Source organism: Leptonychotes weddellii, chromosome 15, assembly GCF_054177405.1.
Source record: "Leptonychotes weddellii isolate Sample4059 chromosome 15, ASM5417740v2, whole genome shotgun sequence".
Taxonomy (NCBI): domain Eukaryota; kingdom Metazoa; phylum Chordata; class Mammalia; order Carnivora; family Phocidae; genus Leptonychotes; species Leptonychotes weddellii.
The window spans coordinates 42,825,784-42,852,476 of record NC_138383.1 but is presented as its reverse complement, the minus strand read 5'-3'; the positions used below and the strand labels follow the sequence as shown (position 1 = coordinate 42,852,476).

Genomic DNA, 26,693 nt, shown 5'->3' with positions numbered 1-26,693 from the left:
CTTGAAAACAGTTCATTTGAATTAAAAAGAAATCTTAATACTATCATAGTATTGCTGTTGTCATCCCAAGAAAAAAGGCCGGTATTAAAACGATATGTTTGAGAAGCTCATTATAAAAGTTGATTCATGTCTGATTGGTTTACATGAAGACATTTGAAGTAAATTTCATCTTTAAGACAAAAACTTTGTGAAGACTATGAAAAATGCTGACTGGTTTATTGTTATTAAGTGTTAATAAAATTTTCAAGAGAATTTTGTTTTAAAAAAAAATTCTATCAATCCTGCTCTATGGAGTTTAATAAAAACTATAAAATGGGAGTGGCTAAATAAATAATAAATACATGGAGAACTTTATGTGTTTGGGCTTAATAAGCGATATTACATATTATCAACTATCTATTATCATAGAAGAATCAGCACTTTACAAGATATTGTTGAAGCTGAAGGATCAATTCAATGGTCCTCAAAATGTGGATTCCTGAAGATTCCAGGCCCTTTCAGGGGTTCCGTGAGGTCAGACCATGACGTCTTCCTTGTATTTTCATAAAAATATGAGTTGCCCTTTACGTTGTATTAATATTGGTACTAGTGGTGCAAAAGCCACTTTTCTCGCTAAATTTGTTTTGGAAAACATAGTTATTTTTTATTACAATATGTTATTTGTGTTCACTTACAATGGGCTTATTATTGTTGTTTTTAAATACAGAATAAATTTATTTTGCATTTCTTAGCTTTAATTTTTAATACAGTAAATATATTGGGTCTTGAAGCTAAACAGTTTGAGGACTGCTGGAGTAATTAAGCCATGATAAAAGTGATTAAACATGTAAACCTAAAGATGGGAAACTATGACAAAGGAGTGGGTGAAAGAGAAATAAAGAAATATGGTATGCTATTAGAAATAAAACAGGGGCACCTGGGTGGCTCAGTCGGTTAAGTGTGTGACTCTTGATTTCGGCTCAGGTCATGATCTCAGGGTCATGAGATCGAGCCCCGCGTCAGGCTCCTGCTGGGCATGGATTCTCTCTTCCTCTCCCCACCTCTCTCTCTCCCTCTAAATAAGAAAGAAAGAAAGAAAGAAAGAAAGAAAGAAAGAAAGAAAGAAAGAAAGAAAAGAAAGAAAGAAAAAACAAAGTATCAACCCCAAGGGAAAATCTTGGTTATTTAATTACATAATAAGGAAATTATTTAATGACACAAATGACAACTACAGTAAACTTTTAAAACTTTCCATTTATTAAATGCTGAAACTTGTTCAAATGATGTTTTGGCCTCATGGATTGAGGACAAACAAAAAGTCATACAATTACATCAACTGATTCAATAAGACGTGCCAATAATCTTATATATACTTGATAATAAAGATGTTGAATGTATTTTTAAATCTCTGAGATTATTACAAGGATTAAGAAAGGATTCAGAGTCATGAACAACATAGTTTATATTTTTTTAAAGATTTTATTTATTTATTTGACACAGAGAGAGAGGGAGAGAGAGCACAAACAGGTGGAGAGGCAAGCAGAGGGAGAGGGAGAGGGAGAAGCAGGATCCCTGCTGAGCAGAGACCCTGATGCGGGGCTCAATCTCAGGACCCTGGGATCATGACCTGAGCCGAAGGCATACGCTTCACCGACCGAGCCACCCAGGCACCCCAACAACACAGTTAATATTAAGAGACATTTGCTACTTATTAAAAATATTGAAATTATTCTCAAATTAAGAATACTGAAATGCCTTATGACTTTCAATTCAATGGAGAATTCACAAGGAGGGTTTGCTGTATTCCCTATGGTTAAATCATGGTCCAGACAGAGCCCTCATTTGACTAGTGACAGCCAGCCACATCAGAGAAATGATCACCCAACAATTTCAAAACATGAACAAATCATTCATGAATTATCAAAGTAATTTAATAAATTATTTATGCTACATCGTATTTGCGCTGGGAAGAAGCTTTGTGGTGTATTGTTTAGCTTACTCAGATAATAAAATGGAATGTTTAATTTATTATTATACTTGTATATGAGCATATAACATTGTTTATATTAAATACTATTAGATATTTTTTTTTAAAAAAGGTTTTATTTATTTATTTGACAGAGAGAGACACAGTGAGAGAGGGAACACAAGCAGGGGGAGTGGGAGAGGGAGAAGCAGGCTTCCCACGGAGCAGGGAGCCCGATGTGGGGCTCGATCCCAGGACGCTGGGATCATGACCTGAGCCGAAGGCAGACACTTAATGACTGAGCCACCCAGGCGCCCCAATACTGTTAGATATTTTTAACATCACCCTGGATACAGAAAAGATTGGGTCCCTGTCCTCAGTAGCCTCTCAAGGATGAATAAAAACTGTTTCAGTAATCTATTGCCACATTGTAACACTTAGTTGCTTAAAACAAGACACTTTTTTTTTTTTAATTGCTCACCGTTCATTCCATGGGTCAGGAATTTGGATGGGGCCCATCAGGCATAGCTCATCTCTACCCCACATGGTATTGGCTGTGTGGCTTCATTGGGGCTGGAGAATCCAAGACAGCTTCTCCTGGGTCATGGCTTGGCCAGCTAGGACCTGCTGGAAGCACCAAGACTCTTCTTGTCGGGTGTGCCAGATTCTTTCAGAGAACCCCTCCAGCCACCACCCCCCAAAAGGGTAACACTATCCCAACTTGTGGATTGAGTTTTATCCGCTTTGTGCATGGCATCTTGTGCTCTGCGTTATGTATCCGAGAATCATCCAAGTTGTCATTAGTTCATTCTTGTTGCTTTTCAATACTGCACAGTATGAAGACACCCCAACCTGTGTATCCATTCTGCTATTGATAAGCACTTAAGTAACGTCCATTACAAACATTACAAACAAAATAGTTTGGCTATTACAAACAGTGCTGCTGTGAGCACTCTAGGACATGAATTTTGGTGAATATAGGTATACATTTCTGGTTGGTGTAGTATACCTAGCAGTGGAGTGCCTAGGTCATAGCGTGCATACTCAATGCTGATAGATGCTAAGAAAGTATATTCCAAAGTATATTCCAATGTACACCCCACCAGCCAAGTATGAGAGTTCTGGTTGCGTCAGTCTTTTTATCGCCTGGAGACTCTGACTTGACAGCCTTAACCTCCTCCTCCTAGAAGGTTGTGAGCTGCATTATATGACCCAAGGAAATCCCACGGGGCTGTTGTCAGGTGCAGAAAGAGCAACCACCTCCCCTCACCCAGAGGGATCCAAATTTCCTGCCAGTTGGTTGGACAGATGATGATCTGAAAACCAGTGGAGTGAATTTGGGGATGTGGGTGATGGTTTTGTTCTCTTGGTTCCCTCAGAGTCTTGTGGCATCCCCAGACTCTGAATCAGGAGATGAGAATCCACATCCCGATTCCTTCCTGCTCTGTTTCCCCTCACCCTTGTCATCACACACCCCAAATTCAGCTCCGGACACTCTGCAGGCTAGTCATGTCTCAAACGCATCAGCCCCTTCACACCTCTGAGATGTGGTTGCTGTTGTAATCCTTCTGCCTACTGTGACTCTATTCTCCACCAAAAGCTCTCTAAAGGCCCAACTCAAGTGTCACCTTTCTGGAAAGTTTTCCCACATTCCCCAGTCCTTTTTGGATCTCCTCACGGCAAGTTATCTGTGTCTTGCATCAGGGTCTTTGCATCTGCTGTTCCCTTAGCCTGGAACTCTTTTCCTTTCCCATTTCCCCCTCACCTCCTTCTTGTCTGTTTTACCCCTTTGTCTCTCTAGTGTCTGTCTGCTCTCACTAGAAAGGAGGCTCTGTGGGGGCAAGGATTTGTGTCTGTTTTCTTACTGCTCCAGCCCCTGTGCCTGGAAATGTGTCCGATGAAGGGTAAAGGCTCAGTTTGTTGAATGAATACATTTTGTCTTTTGATTTACTTGTCATGCAGTGGCAGGGGGCTCCCACAAGCCAGAGCAATCTACTGAAAGCTGAACTAGAATTAGAATTAGAAGCAGCTAATCCTATCTAGAAGGAGTCCAGTGAGGCTAAAATGGAGTTTCGGGTGAATCTGGAAAACGAGTCAGGTGTCCATGAGGAAGGAAGTCTCCTCAGACAAAGTTAGCAGCTTGTGCCCAGATCCAGCAACCGCATAAAGCCTCATAGGGCTGGGGTATAGGGATTGAGTAAGGGATGAAGAAGATGAAGCCAGAAGGTAAAGAGCAACACAGCCTTTCTTCACTCAACAAACATTTGTTTAATACCTGGACAAGAGAGAGGTTTGGGAGTCATGAGTGAACATGTATGAGACAAAGCAGCGAGAGGGGTTGAGACAAAGAGGAGAGAGGAAGTGGGAGCCATTGAAGCATCTGGTGGGAGGGTACTAAGAAACGTTCCCTGGTCTTCTTGTTTAAAATATTATCTTTACTTATAACAAAAGCAATAGCAGTTCATTGTAGAAAATTATGAAAAGACATCCAGTCTGAGCATAGATACCCATCGTTTTTTGCCCCATCTGTGTACAATTTTAGAAAACAAGAGAGATGGTGGTAATGTGTCTATTTTAAGCTATTTTAAAGTTTATTGATATATTCACTTATGTAGATTTCCCCCCCAAAATTATAGAGTATTACGCTATACGTGCTGGCATTTTGTTTTCCTACTCTTTTTAAGTTTTCTTCTAATTTTGCTCACCTCCCTCTCCTTCCTCTTTCATGAGACACATGTCAGCAACCTGTTATAGATTTTCCCCAGGCAACTACAACCACATAGAAACTTATTTAAACAGATGCTTATAAATACGTATGTGGATAACACCCTTCCTGTATATGTCAGAGTTTGACAAACATGGGATCACACAATAGACACTTTTCCTGCATTTTGCTATTCTTAGGTTATGACCTGATAGAATTCCTTCAAGTTAACCAGAGCCAATCTAGTTACCTCCTTTTTCATGTTTGCATAATATTCCACAGTGTGTGATGAGGAAAACAAAGGCAGGAAGAATGTAACCAAAAGAGGATCATCTTACAACATGTGGCCCCCTGATGTACATCTGAGCCATGCGGGACACGGCATTCCTACAGGGTCTCACGACTAATGTTTTACTGATAGTAAACGGTAATCTTGTCTTGACAATAGCCAGACCTCCAAGGTCCTGTAAACTTCACTTTCAACATACACAAATTCCCCAGATATTTTCTTATCCCAAACCCCCTAACTAACTGATCGGTCCCTCCTCACGATCACAAGTGCACTTCTTTCTGCCCTCGGGTCCTGTCCCCGTGTTTTAATAAAAGTACCTTTTTGCCCCGTGAAACTTTCTCAAAAATTCTCTCTTGACCGTCATGCTCAATGACCCCGCATCAGCGTGGATGCACCGGAAGATATTCAATCACCCTCTGCTGTTGGACATTCACTGTTCCCTGTCGTGTGTGTGTGTGTGTGTGTGTGTGTGTGTGTGTATTTGCCACTATAAATCATGCTACATTACATCTATACTTTATGTATCAAGGCTTTTACTTCTTGGAATAGATTGCCAGGAATGTGATTGCTAGGTCTAAGGACATATGAACTTTTTTCATTTTAAAGATTTTATTTATTAGAGAGAGAGAGAGAGAGTGTTCATAAGGGCAGAGGGAGAGGGAGAAGCAGACACCCCGCTGAGCAGGGAGCCCAATGTGGGGCTTGATCCCAGGACCCTGAGATCCCGACCTGAGCTGAAGGCAGATGCTTAACCAACTGAGCCACCCAGGCGCCCCAGATATATGAATCTTTAACTGTAATGGATTTTTCCAGACTGCTTTCCTAAAATGCTACCACAGTTCCCATTTCTACCTCTTTAGTGTTTTCCACTCTCATGGCAATAAAATGATGTTTCGTTTTTCTCTGTGATTTTTCCTAGAAACTAAGGAGCCCACACATCTTTTCGTGTACTTGTAGACCATTTGGATTTGCTTTTTTGGTGATTTAATACTTATGTGTCAATGGCAATGTGTCAGAGCTCTTCATAGAACTGTATCACACACACACACACACACACACACACATGCACACACAGACTTTGTCATTTGCCTTGAAAATATTGTTTTTCCAAATCTATAATTTATGTATTGGCTTAGTTTACGGTGTTCCTCAAAACACATTTTTAATTTTCAAACATGGATTTCTTCCCCTCCCCTCCCCCCCCACCATTCTCTGGGTTTCCAGTGTGAGTAGGGAAGTGGGGTTTTTTTGTTTTTTTTTACATTTGATTTTTTAATCCATCTGAAATTTATCTTTTCCTAAGGTAAAAAACGAAAATTTAACAACTTGCTCTTATTAAATAAGGCACCTCTGTTTTGTGATGTCTCTGTCATTCCTTCTGCTTCTATCTGCTGTGTTGGGCCCTAGGATGACCACGACGGAGGTGTGCATAACTGATGTTTTGTAGCATGGCTACATGGATAGAGGGTTGGCTCTGAGACTCAGAGTTCAAAACCAGCACAATGGCTCACAGCAGAGTTCATGCGAGATGTCTTAGGGGCACCTGGCTGGCTCAGTGGGTGGAGCATGCAACTTTTGATTTTGGGGTTGTGAGTTCAAGCCCCACGTTGGGTGTGGAGATTACTTAAAAAAATAAAATCTTAAAAAAAATGTCTTAGGGAAAAAATATGACTCCCAAGACCATAAAATTGAGCATATCTGAAGAAATCCCATTCCAATCAGAAAGGGGCTCGGAACCTTAGAAGAATAAAAAGGTGGAATCAAGGAGACAGTGGAGGAAGAGGAGATATTGGTTGAGATTTTAGTTGCCTTGATGTGGGCAATTGTCTCCAATGCCATTGCCCTGGATCAGCAGATGACCTTGGTTCCACTTGCAGCTCACTCAGTATCCCTGGAGATCTGGCTTCCTATGTGGCTTTACGGTGGCGAGGCATGTCATGATCTTCAGACACAGCATTCTAGCCCACATATTCATTCATTCAACAAGGATTTATGAGTGAACCAAACCGACAAGGTGTCTACACTCAGGAAGCTTATTCCCTGGTGGGGGAAGTAGACCATAAATAGGATCAATAAAAGAAGATGTTAGCTAGTGATAGGTACAAAGGAGAAAACAAAATCTAGGAAGGGTGGTAGGAAATATGGAGAGAGGGATATAATTTTTAAAAAGACGACCAGGAATGGCTCCACTGAGAAGGTGACATCTGAGTAAAGACCTGAAGGGAAGGAAGGTGTGATCCATGCAGGTATTTAGAGGGAGAGCATCCCAAGTGCAGAAGCCCTGAGGCAGGAGCATGCCTTTAGCCCAGAGTGGCTGGAGCTGGTGAACCAGGGGGAGGGTGATTGACGATGACGCCACAGAGTCAACAGGCCAGATGCTATAGGGTCTCAGAGGTCATTATAAGGACTCTGGCTTTTCCCCTGGTCAGATCGGAAGCCTTTGTAAGATTTTAAACAAAAGAACAACACCACTGCAGCAAAACTGAGCAGAAGGTTGTCCCCACCCCTAGAAGAACGTGTAATTAATGACAATCACACTGTAATATAAATGTATCAGATCGACACGCTGTGCCCCTTAAACTCACACAATGTTATATGCTAACTATATCTCAATTTAAAAAATGGAGCCGAGGGTCGTCTGGGTGGCTCAGTCGGTTAAGCGTCTGCCTTCGGCTCAGGTCGTGATCCCAGGGTCCTGGGATCAAACCCCGCATTTGGTTCTCTGATCAGCCGGGAGCCTGCTTCTCTCTCTGCCCCTCCCCTGCCCGGCTCGTGCTCTCTCTCTCTTTCTCTCTCTCTCTGAAATAAATAAATAAAATGTTAAAAAAAATGGACCAGGAAGTGCAGAGATTTTGCACATATATCCCGTTCCCACATGTGCACATCCTCCCCAAATGTCCACATCCAGCACCAGAGTAGGACATTTGGTACAACTAATAGGCCTTCGTCGGCACACCATTATTCCTCAGAGCCCATAGTTTACATTAGGGTTCACTCCTGGTGTGGCACACTCCGTGGGTTTGCACGAACGTCAAGGTTGAGAAAAGTTCCCCTCTATTCCTGGTTTGCATGAATGGGTGTTGGATTTTGCCAAATGCTCTTTCCGGTTTCCTTTTTGACAGTTGAGCTTTTTCTAATAAATCAATGAATCGGTCCTCTGGTGTATATCTCTGGGAACTGGGTTGATGCGACCTGTTCTTGAGAGAATCTCTCAGCCTGACCTCTGGATGCTCATGAAATCGGGGTTGTGTGAGTTCTCTGGAGGAGGCTCCCCTCGTAAAGCCTTAGGGAGGACAGCGGGGCTGCCGGCTTCTCCTGATATCCCTGCTCCTAGTCAAAGCAGTGCTGAGGGCTAACCTCAGACCCACAACCTCCACGAGCTTCCTTCCCGAGAGGCCTGGAGTCTCAGGGCTCTGGCTGACCTCAGGCAACACAGAAGGGATTGCTTTGGGCCCCGCGGTCAGGACAGAATGTTCACTTCCTCCTGAGTTGGGGGAAGACGTCAGATCAGCAGTTCTCACCACAGTGGGGAGAGGAGAAGGAAAACTCCTTTTTCCGGTGCTGGCAACCACACAACCCCAGTAAATCCTCACGATCAGAGACGCCTCGAACGAGGAACCAAGGGCCTGCGTGACCTGCTGGATCTACGCTATGGCAGCAGCTTTGGAAGTAAGATTTTCGGAGAGGGTCTTTCTTTGTAATAATCTAAAGAAAACCAACTCTTCACCCTCTTCTTCATAATACATCATCAGGACCTTTTGATTGCATTACCAAAGGTTTCTCGAATCGGTGGACTTCTTTCTCTCTCTGCCACCACCAGCTGCTGAAGAATCATTATCTTCATTTCTGTAGATGATACAGAGGCCCAGAGAGGTGAGGGAAATGCTGAAGATCCCACAGCAAGGATGCAGCACGATACGGGATAGAACCTGTTTTCATGCCAACAGCACAGTGCGGATAAGGTCTGGCCTCCTTGGTGTGGCTTTTTCTACCAGCCTGAGGTTTGGACAAGTGGTGTAGTTCTCAGACTTCTTCATTTTGGCAACCCTTCATGCTCTATTGGTGGATCTTGCGCTTTGAAAATCAATCTCTTACCTATGCATGGTTTGGCTCATCACACCTTGGTCATTTGGCAAACGGTTCATTGGGTTATGCAGATCCTCCAAATGTTGACACATTTCATCAGACGGTATCCAAAAAAAAACAAAAAACAAAAAACCCCAAAAAGAATCATATCTGTTAATCCGCTCGCGACAGAAATGCCTTGTAAGCATGGGAAGCTCTCCAGCTCACGGTGGCAAAGACCAGTTCTCCAAAATTCTAAATTTTGCCTGAAAACTCACATTTTTATCCTTGGCAATAAATGTTGTCAGTGTTTTCTTCTCAAAGCCGTAGGCTTGCTTCTCTCGTTTTCGAGAAAACGTCTTTTAAAGAGCCAGGTCTTTAATACCCAGGTCTCTAATACCCAGTTAGTCAGCTGTTTGTTCTGTAGCCGGTTCTGCTAACAACCCAAACAATTGCATAAGTACTTTTCCTGGAGGCTACCGTCATATTCGCTGTGCAGAAGTGTTTTATCGGTACTTCCCATTTTGTCCCCCGTGATATTAAAAAACATGTACTTGAGGGTTGAGATTTAATAAAATTAATAATTGTTTCTGCTTCACCAATGACACTCTTATGGGAAACTTTTTTTTTTTTTTTTTTTTTTTTTTAGGACAGATGCATGATAGTGAAGAATACAGACTGCTGGTCCAGTTTGGTGTCACTGTCCAGATTCCTGGAATGGTGCCGGAAGTTTCACCCACCATTGTGTTTGCCTTGTCAGTGTAAATATTCACATGGTGGAAAAGGTACTTAATGTCTTAGTGTTATTATGATACATAATTTTGAGCCTGCAGACCTCCTGAAAGGGTCTTAGGGCAGTCAGGCACTTGTGAATCAGATCTTAGGAATTGCTGGACTAGTATAAGAGAGTGACATCTCAACAACAGCCTCTTGCCAGGAGCAGGTAGCAGGGACCCACCCCTTCAAGCTCTAAGGAATAGGACGACTTAGTCCTGATTCTGGGTATATGGGCCTGGAAGACCATTAGCTGGGGCTCACTTAAAGCAAGTTTTTTTTTTTTTTTTTCCTTTCCTCCAGCATCTCCTGGGCCATGCTCTGTGGATCAACCCCAGCTCTTCCCTGGGAAGACCTCACTCATATCTGGTGAAGCCGACCAGCCCAGAACCAACCCTCCATGACATCATATTGGAAGATGTGTGAGAACGTGCTCCAGGGAACTCAGACAGACTGGGCACCAGGGAAGGTTTTTGGAATAAGAGGCAGAGGAGGAAGTGAGCCAGCTTTTAGAGGCGAGAAGGACTTCTTTAGGCAGGGTGTGGGGGAGGACATTTTAAACTGTAGGCATTGCTTGAGCAAAGGCACAGGCTCAGAGGCGTGAAAGCCCACTGAAGAAAGGGTGCAAAGAAGTATGGCTTAAAGTCTAGTGTTCCAAGATCAAGGCAGCTAGATCAGTCAGGGTGTTAAATGCTACATAAGGAACTTGGAATTTATTCAGCGGCAACAGGGAGTTCATTAATGATATAGGTGACCTTGTATTTAAGGCAAATCCCTATTTTCCTAATGAAAACATTTTTAAAAATTAAGGGATCAATCCAGATAAATTTAAACTCTTAGGAACGTCAATGAAATAGTCAGATGTCGAATTATAATATTTAATTTATTTAGTTACACATGCATATTTAAAATAACATTATATACAATAATACATTATACAAAATATGCTTTCCCCCCCCCATTCTTACATGTCAAGTAACAATTTTATTCAAAGTCTCTACATGCATCTTGGACATCAATGTCTTCATCATATCCAGAGCCACTTTCTTCAAATATATATCCTTCAATTGCATCTAAGTTGTCTGAGATGCAGCATTTAAAAATACTTGTCTGACACTGTCATTGGAAAGTTTGATCCAAGTCACCACGTTAGGACAGTTCTCCCCCCACCCTCAACTTATCATGTAGGTGCAAGTTTATAATCCTTACAACAAAAGTATTCACTTATTGCTTTTGAAGTTGCTCTTTGAAAGGCTGGTTTACAAAACCGAACTCTTGTAATAGTGAGGGCACATTCCTGGAATGATTACGAAGGTTCTTCCCACCTCTCTTTTCACCCATTCCACTAGGAGTCTATAACATTTCTTGCATCGTTTGTGGTTATGGTGGACTAAAATGTGAGGAGAGACCAAGCAGAGGTAGTAGAGCTGTTGCAGGAGATGACAAGACCTAGTTACGGGTGAGACTGAAGAGTAAAATACGTTCTTGAGAACGAAGAAGGCCAAAGAGCTCTAAGTTGGGTTGCCGGGTGGATCATCATGATGGACAGTCAGGTGTCTTGGGGGTGGGAATGAAGCAGTGATGCATCAAGGACTTGGCAAAAGACAGCTGGGCGTGTCCTGGAGCCGGGTAGGGGCAGCCTCCCGACGTGGCAACGGCGGATGTGGAGCAAGGATATGGAAACAGCACTGGCCAGCAGTGGGCAGTCATGCCAATATGCCAATATGGAGTCCTGGTCCAGTTGCGGGGGGAAGGGGGAGTGTCGGGACTGGGAAGAAAGGGTATCTTGAGGCAAGAGATACATGCAGAATGGACACGCTCTGGAGGAAGACTGAGATGATCAGGAAGTCTGTGAATCACAAAGAGGGGTCCACCTAGACTGCCCCCAATGGTTTCTCGTGCTCTCCCATAACACTCATCGCACGCATAGTCATTGTTTTCTAGACTGCAAGGAGGACAGGCAATATGTGTTCTGAGGACTGCTGTACCCCCAGTAACTAGAAGAGGCATATAACAAGTCCCCAGGAAACATGTGCTGAAGGAAGAAACGGGGAGGAGGGAGATGAAGAGGGGCAGAAAGGAAGAACAAGGTACCAGTGTCCTATGGGAGGGACTTAAAAAGAAGGACAGCAAGGGAGATGGGTCAGGAAAGGCATGGTCAAGACCTTAGAGGGCAGTTGGCATCAAGGAGCTGGGGGACACACTTGAAGGAAGTGGACCAGACAGGGATTGCACCCAAGATTCCACCGGGGCCTTGGGTGTGATCCCAACAGCCCGAAGTCTCAGTCCTGGAAGAACATGTCAGGAGCACTGCCCGGCAAAGGCACGGGGCATAGGGTGGGCAGAAAGTGGGGAGGAGACCGTGGGGCTGAGACTAGACTGTGGCTTCTTCTAAGCCTTACCCCAGCAGGAGACACTTGCCTCGATGGTCTCAGACCTGCTCAGTGACTGAGACAGTGGGGTGGCGTTTGGGTGTTTGTTTTGGCGTTAACATCTGAATACTAATAAAGGATACGTGTGCTTGTTTTGGTGACTCACGAGTAATAAGCCTCAAATTCCGTTTCTGTGTAGCATGGGCATTTCCAATAAAAGGGAATGAAAATATTCAGTTCCCAATTTGCAGAAACAATTGGAAGGCAGTGATTCTCAAAAGTCTGGTCTCTGATTCTCTGGTCTGGTCTCAAAAGCAGCAGTAGCATCACCAGGAAATGTGTTAAAAATGCTAATTCTCAGCCCTTACCCCAGACCGATCAAATCGGAACCGGGGTTAGGCCCAGAAATCCATGGTTTAGTAAGTTTCTCCAGGGGATCCTGATGCATGTGAAAGTTTAAGAACTGCTGCTTTAAAGCAATGGATGGAATGTTTTAAAGCCACGGTCCCCTTTTCTGGAAACCTTCAGCATCTGCTACACTAGTCTTTGAGTACCAACAAGCAGCACAATGAGAGAAGAGATGAAGGCGACTTAAGACAGAGCAGGGTGGTGGGTAAGAGAGCAGGTTCACTGCCTGGATTGGCTTCCTTGGCCTCTGGAGCCTCAGCCTCCCTCATACGAGGGGAAGAGTAGGTACTTACCTTTCCAGTGCCTGGCACAGTGTTAAGTACTCAGTTCTGCTGCTTGTTGTCATTATCATGAAAGCAGAACTCAGAAAGAGCTGATCACCTCATGGAATCAGCTCAGTCGCTAGCTAGCTTCTTCCAAGGCTGGGATTTTGTCTCACGTGCAGGTAGTAATTTTACACTACTAGCCTTCTTGTTTCTGAGAATTCACATTTCCCCAAGCTCTGCAGAGAGCCCCCAGGGGGCTGAGACTGAGCCTTTGGCCTCCTCTTAGCCTACCCCACTCCGAGAGACTTGCTTGATGGCCTCAGACATCAGGTGCCACCCCTTGTCGTCAGCCAGGTGCTCAACACCTGAGTGTTCTCGTTTTGCAGGGAGTAAATGGAATGGCGGGGCAGCCAGTCCTCGAGGGGTGGGTGCTCTCAGAAGAGCGACCCCTCCTTAGGCCCCTTCTACCCTGTGGGTCTCCTTTACGGGTCAGGAAAGCCTAGTGACCCCCTGCAGGGCTCTATAAGGAAGGGGTGTTAAATCATAGGCTCAAAAGGCTATCTTGAGTCCAAAAATACCAGCAATCATAGATGGAGCTCCAACTTCTATCTCCTCCTCAGTAGAATGGAAGCTCCGGGCGGCCCAGAAGTTTGTCTTATTTCCCGTGTCCCTGCACTGTAAACAGAGCCCGGCACTTGGTAGACATTAAAATACTTTGGAATGGGCAAACATTTGCTAAACCAGTGGCTCTGTCATTAGAAGGAACAAAAGGTTGCTCTCTGTTAAGAGGAGGGAACCGAAGGTGTGGGTGGAGCGCACTGGGTTCTGGTGAGCACACCAGAGCTACGCACAGTGTGGAGGCCCATGGTGCTGTTTGGCTAGGGCCTTTCCACGAGTTGCATGGTGGGCAGGGCTCTTACTGTGACTAGGCAGAGGCCAGCCGGGGATCATCTAGGGGGTGAGCCTGAAGACACATTCAAGATGAGGGACGCAAGATACCTGAAGTCAGGGGAGATGCCGGTCACCACAATCCTATCTGCTCCTTGGCAATTCCCAGCTTTCTCTGAGCTGAACTTAAGCCCACTTTTTCTAGGCACCTTGCGTGCCCACCACAGGCCCAGAGGGCCCAGCTGCCCCGGCCTGTGCTCACGAACCCAGGTTACAACCAAGCAGCAGTGGTGTAGGCGTCTCGGCGGTGCCTGGGGGTGAGGGGGTGAGGGGGTGGGGGCACTACCACCCTTGGGCAAGGGGCTTAATTATTCCAGGTGAGTTCGGACACCCTCATTGTCCCAGAGCAGGCGGTTTGAGGGGAACATACGGAGGAAATAATTTGGTTGCATTAAGTTACTAAGGCAGAAATACTCACTACCCTGTGTGACAGGCAAGCAGATGAACTTCCTCCTCCCTGAGCATGAAGGTCTGGCTTTTGCTCATATGGATTCCTCCAACACTCGCTACGCCATGGCCATTTCCACCTGTCCCAAACCCACAGAATACCATACTTCTTACTCCCAGCCATTCCCAACCCTGCCCAAGCAGAGAGGCCTATTAAGTGCCCACAGTGCTTATCTATGAGGGGCCTCATGAGGTAATTATTAGTGTGGGTCTCCTAAGTTCGGAACCTTGAGGGTTTCGCTGAGATTTATTCCCACTTACAGTTCCAGCCAAAGGACAGAAGTCTTGCCTAGTCCACAGAAGTGGTCAGCAGGTACCTATTTTGTAGTAATCACTGCCCTCCATCATTTGAAGATTATCAGTTACTCATTGATAGAAATGCCCTCGATTTCTGGGTTTATTATAGTTGCTAAAAGCGGGGATGGTGTTTATCCTTTGGAAGGATGTTGGGAAGCATGAAAAGGCCCTGGTCCAGAAGGCCTGAGTTCTAACGGTGACTATCCCCACAGCAGGCTAAAGACCTACCCTTTTCCTGGGCCTGAGTAACTCCTCACTATAAAAACAAGGGAGTGTCTTTTAGCTCCATTAGTTGAGGATTCCATTTTGAGAGAATTTACAAGATGACCAAAGGTTTGCTAAAGAAAAATTCTCCCGAATGTAGGGGTATTTTGCAAACATGCTAAGGACGCATGATCATGAGTTAATTAGAACAGTCTGGTAGTACTTTCGTCAAGGTCCTTTTGGTTGCATGTCATAAAAAGTCACTTCAGACTGATTTTGTAGGAATGAGGGCAGGGTCAGTGTGAGTCAGGCGGGTACCCCCAAACAGTATCAGCAGAGAGAGAGAGGTCAGCTGCTTCAGCAGGTGCTTAGTTACGAGTACTTAAAACAAGGTCGTCTGTAATTGTCTACAATTCAGAGTGACTTTCCCTCCAAATTCCTACTGAACTCGTCACAGCTCCAGAAATGTGCATTACTTACCTTACATAAAGCTCTACCGAATACTGAAAAACCCAATTTGAGAAAGTTACAAAAAGTTGCTCCCTGTTTTATTGCTCTTTGCTGGACTTGGCTGACATTTGCTTTTTACTTTCCTCAAATCTTACAGGAGTGAAGACATGGCAAGTTACAAACGGTACCCCTTTTGCACTAACATCTTTTCCAACAGTTTGCGTTGAGATCAGCAACATGGTAAAAACGGATGCTCAACGGATTCCTCGAGCCTATGAAAATCCTGCCGAGGCCTCATATTTTGTGGGCGCACTGCATAGAGCCTGGAACTCAGTGGTGCTCAAAGTCAGGCTGAATCCAATTCCAATTTTAATGTAAGTATAAGGATCATACTTCCGATCAAATATTAAATTCGGCTAATAACTGCAGGCCACAATCTGCTTCTGTGTCCCACAGCAGGTGGGGCAGAAGAAAGTAACCAAGTCTCCAACTTGCTATTCTTCTCTTTATAAGAACCTTACGACTACGGACATATCTAGCTCAGAAGCACAAAACGTATACAAAGAAATTACTACATATTAACTGAAAGCACGAGTTTAAACAGCCTAGAGTCTTACAGAAATTGTTATTGCAAAACATGCTCAGGCAGCAAGAGTCACCCCAAACCACATTTTATTCTATGACCTTTATATTGCTTTTCTGTTACTTAAAGGTTGAAGCAAAGTGAAAGGATGGAAATATTTTGTTAAAAGAACAAAATGCATTAATCACAGCAAATACACCTCATAAAACCTCAGGTCTACGCCGTACACTCCAAACACAAGGCTAAGTCCAGGAGTGGCTCATGTCTGGGTTTTTGTAAAGCAAATGGACATATTTGGAAGAATCAACACATTTCAGTAGAAGGACCGTAAGTGCCCTGAAAGCAGAAAGTTGACACAATTTTAAATATAATTCTCATATATATATATTTTTAAAATCAAACACAATTAAATAGAATATGGTTTAAGTACATGAATACTTCGCTTTAGAAGAATAACAGAGGTGGTACATAGTACCAAAAACTTATACACAGCCTTTTTGCTTCTTCTGTTGATGAAACAGTGAGCCTCTATACAATCACATATTGCAATGAAATAAATTCTCTATTCATTCAAGACTTTCTCAAGGACAGAGGTGATTAATAATTATATATTTATATATATATAGATAGATCTTCTTTTTTTTTTTTTTTTTTGCAAAGTCTGAGCAAAAGCAGTAACACCTAAGAGAACGTTCTTCCCCCTCAGTCACGTGCAGTGAAGAAGCATCGGCCTCTCCTGGCCGGTGGACTGTGCTTGCTGGCGGGGTGACCCTGCTCATGGCAGCGAGGCCCGCGCCCACTAGCTGACCGAGTGGGAGTGCAGTGAAGGAGTCTCCTACTCTCCTGAAGACAGAACGCAAAAAGGCCACCAGCTGCACACTTCCCAGCTCATAGCAAAGAAAGGAGAGGCGGTCAAGGTTGAGTGTTTTTCCTGCCTCCTCCCACCCCAACGCTTGCTTGCCAATCTTAAAAAAAAAAAAAAAAGAAAAAAAGAAAAAACAAAATAAAAACCATACAATCTAGGTATAAACATTTGTCCAAGATATCACAGGGGGAAACTGGAGTGATTGTTACTCTTCCTTCTTTTCCACATGTATTCTGAAGGAAAAGTTAAGTAACTTGGAGCAGAGTATTCCAGAAGAGCAAGTCTTCACGCTCAATATAAAGGAGACTCATCTTTTTGTTAAGCAGGGGAGACTGGTTTTCAGTATATTGCATCTCAGGAGCAATTAAAATGTGAAAATTGCATACTGTCACCAAAGGGAAGGACAATGTCACAGAAACTTGACCTGTTGGCTAGCTTCCCTCCACATTAATGCCTCTGTGAAGGAAGACTGCCAGGGAGCCCTCGCCCCGTTCTGCTGAAGGAGAACAACCCACTAGCACCGTACCGCCGCTCTGAGCGGCCTGGCTCTCGGAGGGGCTGACTCACCTGTGTGTTTAGGAGGCCAAAGCAAAGCACTTCTGGTACCTGCTTTAGGATACTTGTAGGGCTGGGCCACTGCTACAGAATGTGCATCAAATATCAGCTCTACGCTCATCTACCTCCCACAGTATGTGGTCCCTGTCTATTCCAGTGGACTAAAACTCTTTCATAAATGGGTTATTGCCATTGGAAAGCTATTAATTTTCTAGTAATGTAAACAATACCACTTTGTCTCTTTATGACTTTCACTGTGTGAACATCATGTGCAGCAAATATGTCTACATGTCACTCTGCTTATGATGGAAGTCTAGGATTGTCTGCCATTCTTTCTTGGGAACAACAGTGATATATCAGTGAAAAGAAATACAGTGCTTTGTTTTCATTGGCTGTGTTGAAGAATCCAACCAAAGGAAAAAAGTTCTCTTATTTTTCAAAGGCAGATTTCCTTTATCTCAGGTCTTGAGTCATAGCTGAAAAAAAGAAAAAGAAAAAGGTAAGGCACATTTTTATAACCAGTGACACATTATCATTACAGATTAAGAAGGGAACCAACACTTAGTGTTTACTACATACCAGCACTTATGACAGCCAGCATCTGACTACAATCTTGAGGTAAAACGCTAGAATTATCTTCATTTACATATGAATGAACAGAAGCTTAAAAAGGTCAACCAACTCACCCTAATGTTACGCAACGACGACTGGCACCCAGATCTGCTTTTATCTTTCCCTTTTGGCAACAGATATTAGAACAAAATAGCTACTCTTTGATAGAGTAATTCTGTTTCTAGGAATTAACCATGGAGCACAGAATTATACACGCACACATTCATTCAAGTATTGTTTGTAACAGGGAAAAACCCAAAACAACTTAAATGACAATCCACAGGGGATTCATTAAATCAGGAGAGCCATAATACAAAATACTCCAACACCTTTAGAAAGAAAAAAAAGAACTCGGATTTCTAGCCACCTCACACCAGGTTCCTGAGGCGGAGACCCCTTATTCACAGCACTGGGGAGGAAACAAACATCCCAGGAAACAAGGTCCTTGGGACCTATACACATGAAACAATTCAGAAATGCTGTGAGGTAGTTTATGTTAAATGCCCAAGTACATTTTATAGACAAGCGTAAAGTAGGACATTCAAAGCAGAGAGGCTTCAACATGGGCTAGACAGGCTGGGTATTCTTTCATGGAAATAGGATGTCTTACGTTCATATATAATCATGGAATGAGAATCAGAAGGGGATCTTATGAGACTATCCTGTCCAATTTCTCCGATCTACTGATGAGGAGATAAGACTTGGAAAAGGAAAGTAACTTGCAAAAGGTCACATATGTGCATTAAAAGTGGAATGAACAAGTTCTGTTTAGCCTAGCACTTTTTCCATACCAATATGCAGCGGATCCCTGAGGATGGGCAGGACAGAGATCTTAGCCAGCCAAAGAGAAGGGCTAGCAAGCTTAAAAAACAAAATACAGCAAAATATATCTGTATATCCTAAAAATAAAAAGCACATGGTAATAAAATCTGAACAATGAAAAGCCTTAATTTTATTGTTTTAATTTTTTTTTAAAGAATTTTTTATTTATTCATTTGAGACAGAGACATACAGAGAGAAAGAGAGAGAGTAGGAGCAGTGGGGAGAGGCAGAGGGAGAAGGAGAAGCAGACTCCCTGCTGAGCAGGGAGCCCGATAGGGGGCTCGACCCCAGGACCTGGAGATCATGACTTGGGCCGAAGGCAGACACTTAACCATCTGAGCCACCCAGGTGCCCAAGCCTTAATTTTAAATATTTGCTTTCTAAAATGATGCCTAAAAGGACATTTTTATATCGTTAAACATTTGCTCCTCAAAGATAATGGGGAATCACAAACTCATACACCTTTATCTTGCTCTTTGCCATTTTAGGTTTGCCTGAGCCAGTGAAGATAATTATAGATAAAAATTATCACCCTTACACAGAAAAGAGGATAGAATCTGCACAAGTGAACAGAACTTTGGTGTGAATCAGCTCAGTGTAAAGTTCAAAATTAAACCAAGTTCTGGTAATGACAGTTCTCAGAGTAAAGAGTTGGCAAAGAAAGGGGGATGCTGGGCCGCAATCTAAATGCAAGCCCTCTGAACTACTGTGGGTTATGTGGGATGTCATCTGAATGTATTTAATTCTGATTCCCAATTTTTGCTAATGTAAATAAGAGATGAGTAGTTTAATGCCTTCATAAGGAACATGAGTTAGAGAAAGTTAAAACTGCTGAGGGGGCGCCTGGGTGGCTCAGTCATTAAGCGTCTGCCTTTGGCTCAGGTCATGGTCCCAGGGTCCTGGGATCGAGCCCCGCATCGGGCTCCCTGCTCCGCGGGGAGCCTGCTTCTCCCTCTCCCACTCCCCCTGCTTGTGTTTCCTCTCTTGCTGTGTCTCTCTCTGTCAAATAAATAAATAAAAATCTTAAAAAAAAAAAAAAAACTGCTGAGGAAACTGGGAATGTCTGGCTTGAAGAGAGGATCTGTAGTGATGTCCCCTCTTTCAATCCCGGTATTGGTAATTCATCTGATCTCTTTTCCCCTGCCTCCCCCCACCCCCAGTTAGTTTTGTTAGAGGTTTATCAATTTAATTGGTCTTTTTAAAGAGCCAGATTTCGACTTTTCTCTATTATCTATGTAGTTGATATTCACACTTTTTTTAAAAGCCCAACATAGGGCTTGAACTCATGACCCTGAGATCAAGAGTCGGATGCTTAACTGAATAAGCCCCAAGTACTCCGGATATTGAATTTTATCTTTAATATTTCCTTCTTTCTTTGAATTTAATTTACTCATTTCCTAGTTTAAGACAGAAGACTGAAAACTTTTTTTTTTGTCTATTTAATATAAACATTTAATGCTATAAATTTCCTTCTAAGGACTGCTTTAGCAGTATTCCACAAATATTGTTGTATTTTCATTTTAATTCAGTCCAAAGTATTTTCTAACTTCCATTTTGATTTCTTCTTTGACCAATGGAAGACTAAGAAGTATGCTGTTTAATTTCCAAATACTTGGGGGATTTTCCACATATCCTTCTGTAGTTGACTTCTTGTTTAATTCCTTTGTGGTGAGAAAACAGACTGTATGATTTCAATCCTTATAATTTATTTATTTATTTAATTTTTTAAAGATTTTATTTATTTGACAGAGAGAGACACAGTGAGAGAGGGAACACAAGCAGGGGAAGTGGGAGAGGGAAAAGCAGGGTTCCCACAGAACAGGGAGCCCGATGCGGGGCTTGATCCCAGGACCCTGGGATCATGACCTGAGCCGAAGGCAGACGCTTAATGACTGAGCCACCCAGGCGCCCCTCAATCCTTGTAATTTATTGAAACTTGTTTTATGGCCCGGAATATGGTATATCTTGATAAGTGTTCTATGTGTAGGCCAAAAGAATATGTACTCTGCTGCTGCTGAATGCACTGTTCTATAAATGTCTCTTAGGTCAAGTTGGTTGACATTGTTGTTGAATCCATTACTGAGACAGGGCTGTTGAAATCTTCAACAGTCATTATGGATTTGTGTATTTTCCTTATAGTTCTATCAGTTTTTGCTTTGTGCGTTTTCAAGCTGTTATTGGATGCATACACATTTAGGATTCTTGATGTCTTCTTGATGAACTGACCTTTCATATAAAATGTCCTTTTTGCCTGGTAATATTCCTTGTTTTGAAGTGAACTCTGACTTGTAATATAGGCAGTCCAAATTACTTTATGTCTGCATGGTATATCTTTCCCACTTTTAGCCTATGTCTTTATATTTAAAGTGGGCTTCTTACAGATAGCAACTAAGTAGGTTCTGCCATTAAGTATCTAATCAGACAATCTCTGTTTTTAACTAGACTATTTAGACCATTTACATTTAATGTGGCAATTAATATGATTTCATTTAAACCTACTATCTGGCTATTTGTCTTTCATTTGTCCCACAGGATTCCTTCTTCTCTTTCCCCCCTTTTCTTGAGTTCTTTTGTATTCAGTATTTTTTTTAGGGTGTGGTTTCTATAGATGGCATTTTCTCCTGATTGTGGGTTAAGTTTTTCTGCTTCCTTGCATACCCAGTAATACAGTGGATGGCAGACACTGTTATTTTTATACTGTTGAGTGCTGAACTTCATTGTGTTCCTTTAAAGAGGGTTGGCCCTTGTTCTGACATGCAGTTGTTACTTAAAGAGCAGTCTGATCCTTTCCAAAAGTTGTTTTTAAGCTTGGTTAAGGCGCTTTACTCTAGGGCTAATTTAGCTCCAGTGGTAAGGCATAATGTTTCTGAGGACACTACCCAATGTCTTGTACAAGATCTATTCCACACTGGTCAGTAGGGATGTGACCTATTCCTAACCCCATGTTTCAGGAATTGCTCAGCCTACTAATTTCTGGTACTTTTTTCCCTCCCCATGGGCATTTTCACCCAATACATGTATAGATCAGTATTTGGCCAAGGACTTCAAGGGACCTCCATAAGGAGATAAACTCTAGAGCTTTCTTTCTGTGAAGCTCCTTTTCTGGTATCCTGCTCTAACTTCTAGACACCTTGGGCTATCCAAACTTTGATTTCTGACTCCTTAAGTCAGCAACACTATGAACTCTGTTAGGCTCTCCCATCCCTGCACTTTGAAAACTGCTTCTAGGCAGTGAGCTAGGGATTGTGTCAATGTTACCCTTCTTTCAAGGATTACAGACTTCTACTGCCTGTTGTCCATTATCTGGAAATAGCTGTTTCATTTAGTTTGTTATTTACCTAGTTGTTCATGATGAGAGGTCAGTTTCTAGAGCAGCTAATCCTTCAAAGGCAGAGGAATGTCCCTTATGTCCTTTTTAATTTTTATATATCTGGAATGTAATTCTTCTCAGTTTTATGCAAGCTAGATCAGAACACAAGTCATCCTTACCTTTGTAGACTTCTCTAAAGGTTGATCATATTGTGCCTGTTGCATAACATCACTGACTATCATTTTAGCAATCTTCCAAGCTAGCTCTTCTTGGGCCTAAAACAAAACAAAAAAACCCCCAATTCAACTGTTGATAATGGTTATTCATTAGAAAAATCAAGACTTATATTATCAGTGCTCTAACACAACTATATATGCATATCATGTCTACTTCTTTGGATAAGAAGCACATTCCATGTATGAACGGACCTGGACCACCTTCTGGCTACACTACATTAACATGCTGTTCATGCACTGTCTTCTAGGGTCAGCTACTGGGTACCCAACATCATGACTATTTTCATGTTAGATGATCAAAACAAAAATTTTTCTTTTTCCACTCACATCTCTCAATGTACTTAACTAACTAGTCAAAAAGCAAGCCTCTTCTGAAAACTGACAGTGAGGAAGGAAACATTTGAGCTTTTTGTTTCTACTGATGCCTGCTGGTTGATGAAAACTTGAAGGCATGGATATTTTTCAGTGGCCAGAGTCTCTGAACTAAAGATCCTGCACTGCCCCATGAGGCAACTGTTAGATGCTAAATAGGGCCCGCCCTTTCTTGTTACATCCTGGATAAAAGAGCAATGTGCCACACCACTTAAACATGGGAATTAAAGAAAGAGAAAACTTGAAACCTTACTTACACAAGGTGCCACTTATAAACAGGAATTTCTTTACACTAAAAGTAGACTTTACCTCGTCAGTATTTCCTTGCACCCATTTCTTCATAGCTTGTGAGAACATGAATCCTAGTAAACAAAACCAAAACTGAATGTAGATTTCTTGCACAATTTTACATTTAAAAAGTGCTCTCATTCAAAAGCTACTTCAGAAATGGATATTCTTTTTTTGTGCAATCTCATCTAAAATATTAAGGAATATTACCATTAATCAAAACTAATTATCTCCATTAACAAGTATTTAACTTGCAAACACCATGGTTCAAAAGACTGAAAGGCTGTTTCAGAGTTCTGGACTTTTCTTTCTTTTATTCTCCTCCATCATCTAGTGTTAGATTTTCAGCAAACATTAAGCGAGCAAAAGAAAACTGTGACCAGCATTTGGTCTTAGGTAAGAATCTAGCAATACATCAGGAGATATCAATCTACTTGCTATATATCCAAACTTTTCAGACCAGCTCCTATACAAAAGGGCTTCCAGTAGAGATTACACTGTTAATGGTCAATCTCTGGTCTGTATAAATTAGCTGGGTAAGAGCAGAGTTTTAAATAGCCATGTTGTGTCTGAGCCATGGCACACCTCACTCTCCTAGGAGATATGCAAAAACCTATCCACATCTGTACTCAGGTGCTGAGGAATCACCAGGACATAGGCTAGTCACTTTTTCCATGAAGGAAATACACAGCTTATCCTTTCATTAACACAAATAGGCTCCTGTCCTAACTCTGCTTTAAATCAAATGGTTGGTAGATTATTTCTTAGGCAAGGTCCTTATTACTTCAATGGCTGGATTAGAAGTAAAAATAGCATTCATGAAAAGTACAAAACCTGGATCCATTCCCTAATTTTCAGTATTAGCTAAAAGTCTGAATACTGGTCTAGTTAAACTTTATGGCCAAGCAGTCAACAGGGGCCACAACATTACATGTTCCGCCTAAAGTTGCAAATGGCTGTTGAATTGCCCACTTGCTGCTTCCTCTTCAGGCTCACCCAAAGAGTCACACTGTTGACAGTCTCCTACTTGCTTAACGCTCTCTCTCCTTTTCTTTTTAATACCTACATGTTTGACTCCTTTCTGTGCATTCCTTCCTCCTTTAATAGAGAACTTCTCCAGGACCCCATTCCCCAGCCTACTTTTCTCCTTCAACATATATTCTTTGGGGTATCTCATCCCCTCCTGTGACTTTAACTTCCTTCCAAATGTAAATAATCAAAAAACTTGTCCTTGGGTGTTAAATTCATACTTACAAATTATCCTAAGGTGTCTCAAACTTAATGTGATCCAAACTGAGCTCGTCTGTTTCCTACCTACTCTTTTTTCTTATATCCTCTATATCTCAGAAATTAATTTAATCCTTTATTAAAAATTCACATCATAAATTTTCACCCAGAGAACCCATGTTAAAAAACTCAATCCACCGGGACACCTGGGTGGCTCAGTCGGTTAAGCCTCTGCCTTCGGCTCAGGTCATGATTCCAGGGTCCTGGGATCGAGTCCCACAGCGGGCTCCTTGCTCAGCAAGGAGCCTGCTTCTCCCTCTGCCTGCCTCTCTCTCTCTGATAAATAAATAAAATCTTAAAAAAAAAAAAAACAAAACTCAATCCACCTTCTTCATTTACTCTTTATATGAAATCTGTCACCAAATTCCACCTTGAATGCAATCTCTTGAATTGCCCTTTCCAAGTCTTAGAAATCTGACCTAATTCCTGCTAGCACTACCTACCTTCAAATCCTCTTCTTCAATCTACATTACTAGCTAATTCTACTACCTGACTGGTTTCTCTGATACCAATTCATTCCTGTACCCACTGCCAGAAAAATGCATCTAGTTAGTACTCTGCTAATGCTGGGGGGCACCTAGCTGGCTCAGTGGGTGGAGTGTGTGATTCTTGATCTCTGGGCTGTAAGCTTGAGCCCCAAGTTGGGTGTAAAGATTACTTAAAAATAAAATCTAGGGGCGCCTGGGTGGCTCAGTAGGTGAAGCATCTGCCTTCAGATCAGGTCATGATCCCAGGGTACCGGGATGGAGCTCTGCATGGGGGCTCCCTGCTCAGCAGGAAGCCTGCTTCTCCCTCTCCCCCTCTGCCTCCACCCCTCCCCCCATGTTCTCACTTGCAGGTTCTCTCTGTCTCAATAAATAAATAAATAATCTTAAAAAAAAAAAAAAAGGAAAAAGAAAAAGAATCCCTGGGGTGCCTGGCTGGCTCAGTCGTTAAGCGTCTGCCTTTGGCTCAGGTCATGATCCCAGGGTCCTGGGATCAAGCCCTTCATTGGGCTCCCTGCTCTGCAGGAGGCCTGCTTCTCCCTCTCCCACTCCCCCTGCTGTGTTCCCTCTCTCGCTGTCTCTCTGTCAATAAATAAAACCTAAAAGGAATCCCTGATACTTACACGACAGGAACCCAGGCTTCTTACTACAACACGCCAGGACTTTCACAACGTAAGTGCAATTTCACCTCCCACCACTGTATCCAAGCACTAGGACTAGCCACTACACATGCTCACGACATCTTTTACAATTCCTTGTTATACTTTCTCCTAAAGGATTAGAATGCAACTTTTTTTTTTTTGAAAAGATTTATTTTAGAGAGCGAGAGTATGTGTGCACATGCACAAGAGCAGGGGGGAGGGGGGAGAGGGAGAGAGAGAATCTCTAGCAGACTCCCAGCTGAGCATGGAGCCAGACCTGGGGCTTGATCTCATGACCCTGAGATCATGGCCTGAGCCGAAATCAAGAGCTGGATGCTTAACCAACTGAGCCACCCAGGCACCCCTGAATGTAAATTTTAAAATTACTTTGCTTGCCCTGAAAGCGAAGTTCTCACACTCTCAGAAGCCTCTGAGATACAGTCTCAAAACTCAACCTTTTCCTCTGTGCTCTATCAGTATTTCAAAACCCAAACTGAAACTATAGGCTAGTAAATGATGAACATTCTTGCAGCTATCCTCAGCAAGGGAGGAGAAGAAGCAGAGCTGAATTGTCACAACAGTATTCTGAGCCAAAGCCCCGAGATTGCTATTAATCTGCTCTGTGAACCCTAACAAATTATAATTTCCTGGATCTTCAACTGCTTCCTTTGCAGAATAAGGAGGTAGTGTCCATAGAGGTTGCTAAGAAATCTCCGTTTACTTGGGGTCTGAGAAGGCTTGGGAATAGGGTTCTATGAGTATCCTCAGAATAATAATCTGGATAGGAAAACGGAGTGTCTGTGTCAGTTCAAAAAATAATACTTTTCTTAAATTAAATAAATATGATCCATAATCTTACTACCTAGATAGTCTCTGCAGAAATTCCTCTAGATTAATTAATTAAATCAACAAATAGTTAATTAATGCCTATCATGTGGCAGGCATAATTTTAGAATCAGGGAATACAGTGCCAAGTAAGATAGACAAAATCCCTGCTCAGAGAGGTGATATTATACTCATGGAAGAGAAATAGATGATAAATAAGTATGCAAATAAATGAGTAAGATCATATCAGACAGCGTTAAGAAAATAAAGAAGTAGTATGTTAGTGGTACAGATGAGTTGAGATCATGTGGGCTGGGAAGTCCTCTGAACAGAATACTTGCCATGAGAAAGAGCTCATGAAAGCCATGGCAGGGGGAACAGCAAATGAAGAGGCCCTAACAGAGAAGGGACCTCAAAAAAAAAAAAAAAAAAAAAAGGAGATTCTACTTAGATCCTAGTCCATGAAGCAGAGAGTGGTGCAAGGCAAGGTTGTAGAGGCAGGCAGGGAACATTCATAGGTCACAGCAAAGAGGCGATCCAAAGCTATGGGAGAAAAGATAGTCGGGTAATTAAGCAGTAAAGCATGTAGGGTAAGAAAATTCAAAAAGGAGAGGAAAAGGTATAATGAAAAGTAGAAGGC

General features: G+C 42.5%; 1 long non-coding RNA gene across 1 annotated transcript; it reads right to left on the bottom strand.

Moving 5' to 3' along the window:
• Window positions 1–10,644: 10,644 nt before the first annotated feature.
• On the bottom strand, window positions 10,645–24,369 carry LOC145717413 (uncharacterized). The gene is made up of 3 exons (XR_014140609.1): window positions 22,837–24,369; window positions 22,099–22,194; window positions 10,645–17,651 (listed from the first exon to the last, which is right to left on the bottom strand). It is a non-coding gene; the product is annotated as an uncharacterized LOC145717413 (long non-coding RNA).
• Between the last annotated feature and the right edge of the window lie 2,324 nt (window positions 24,370–26,693).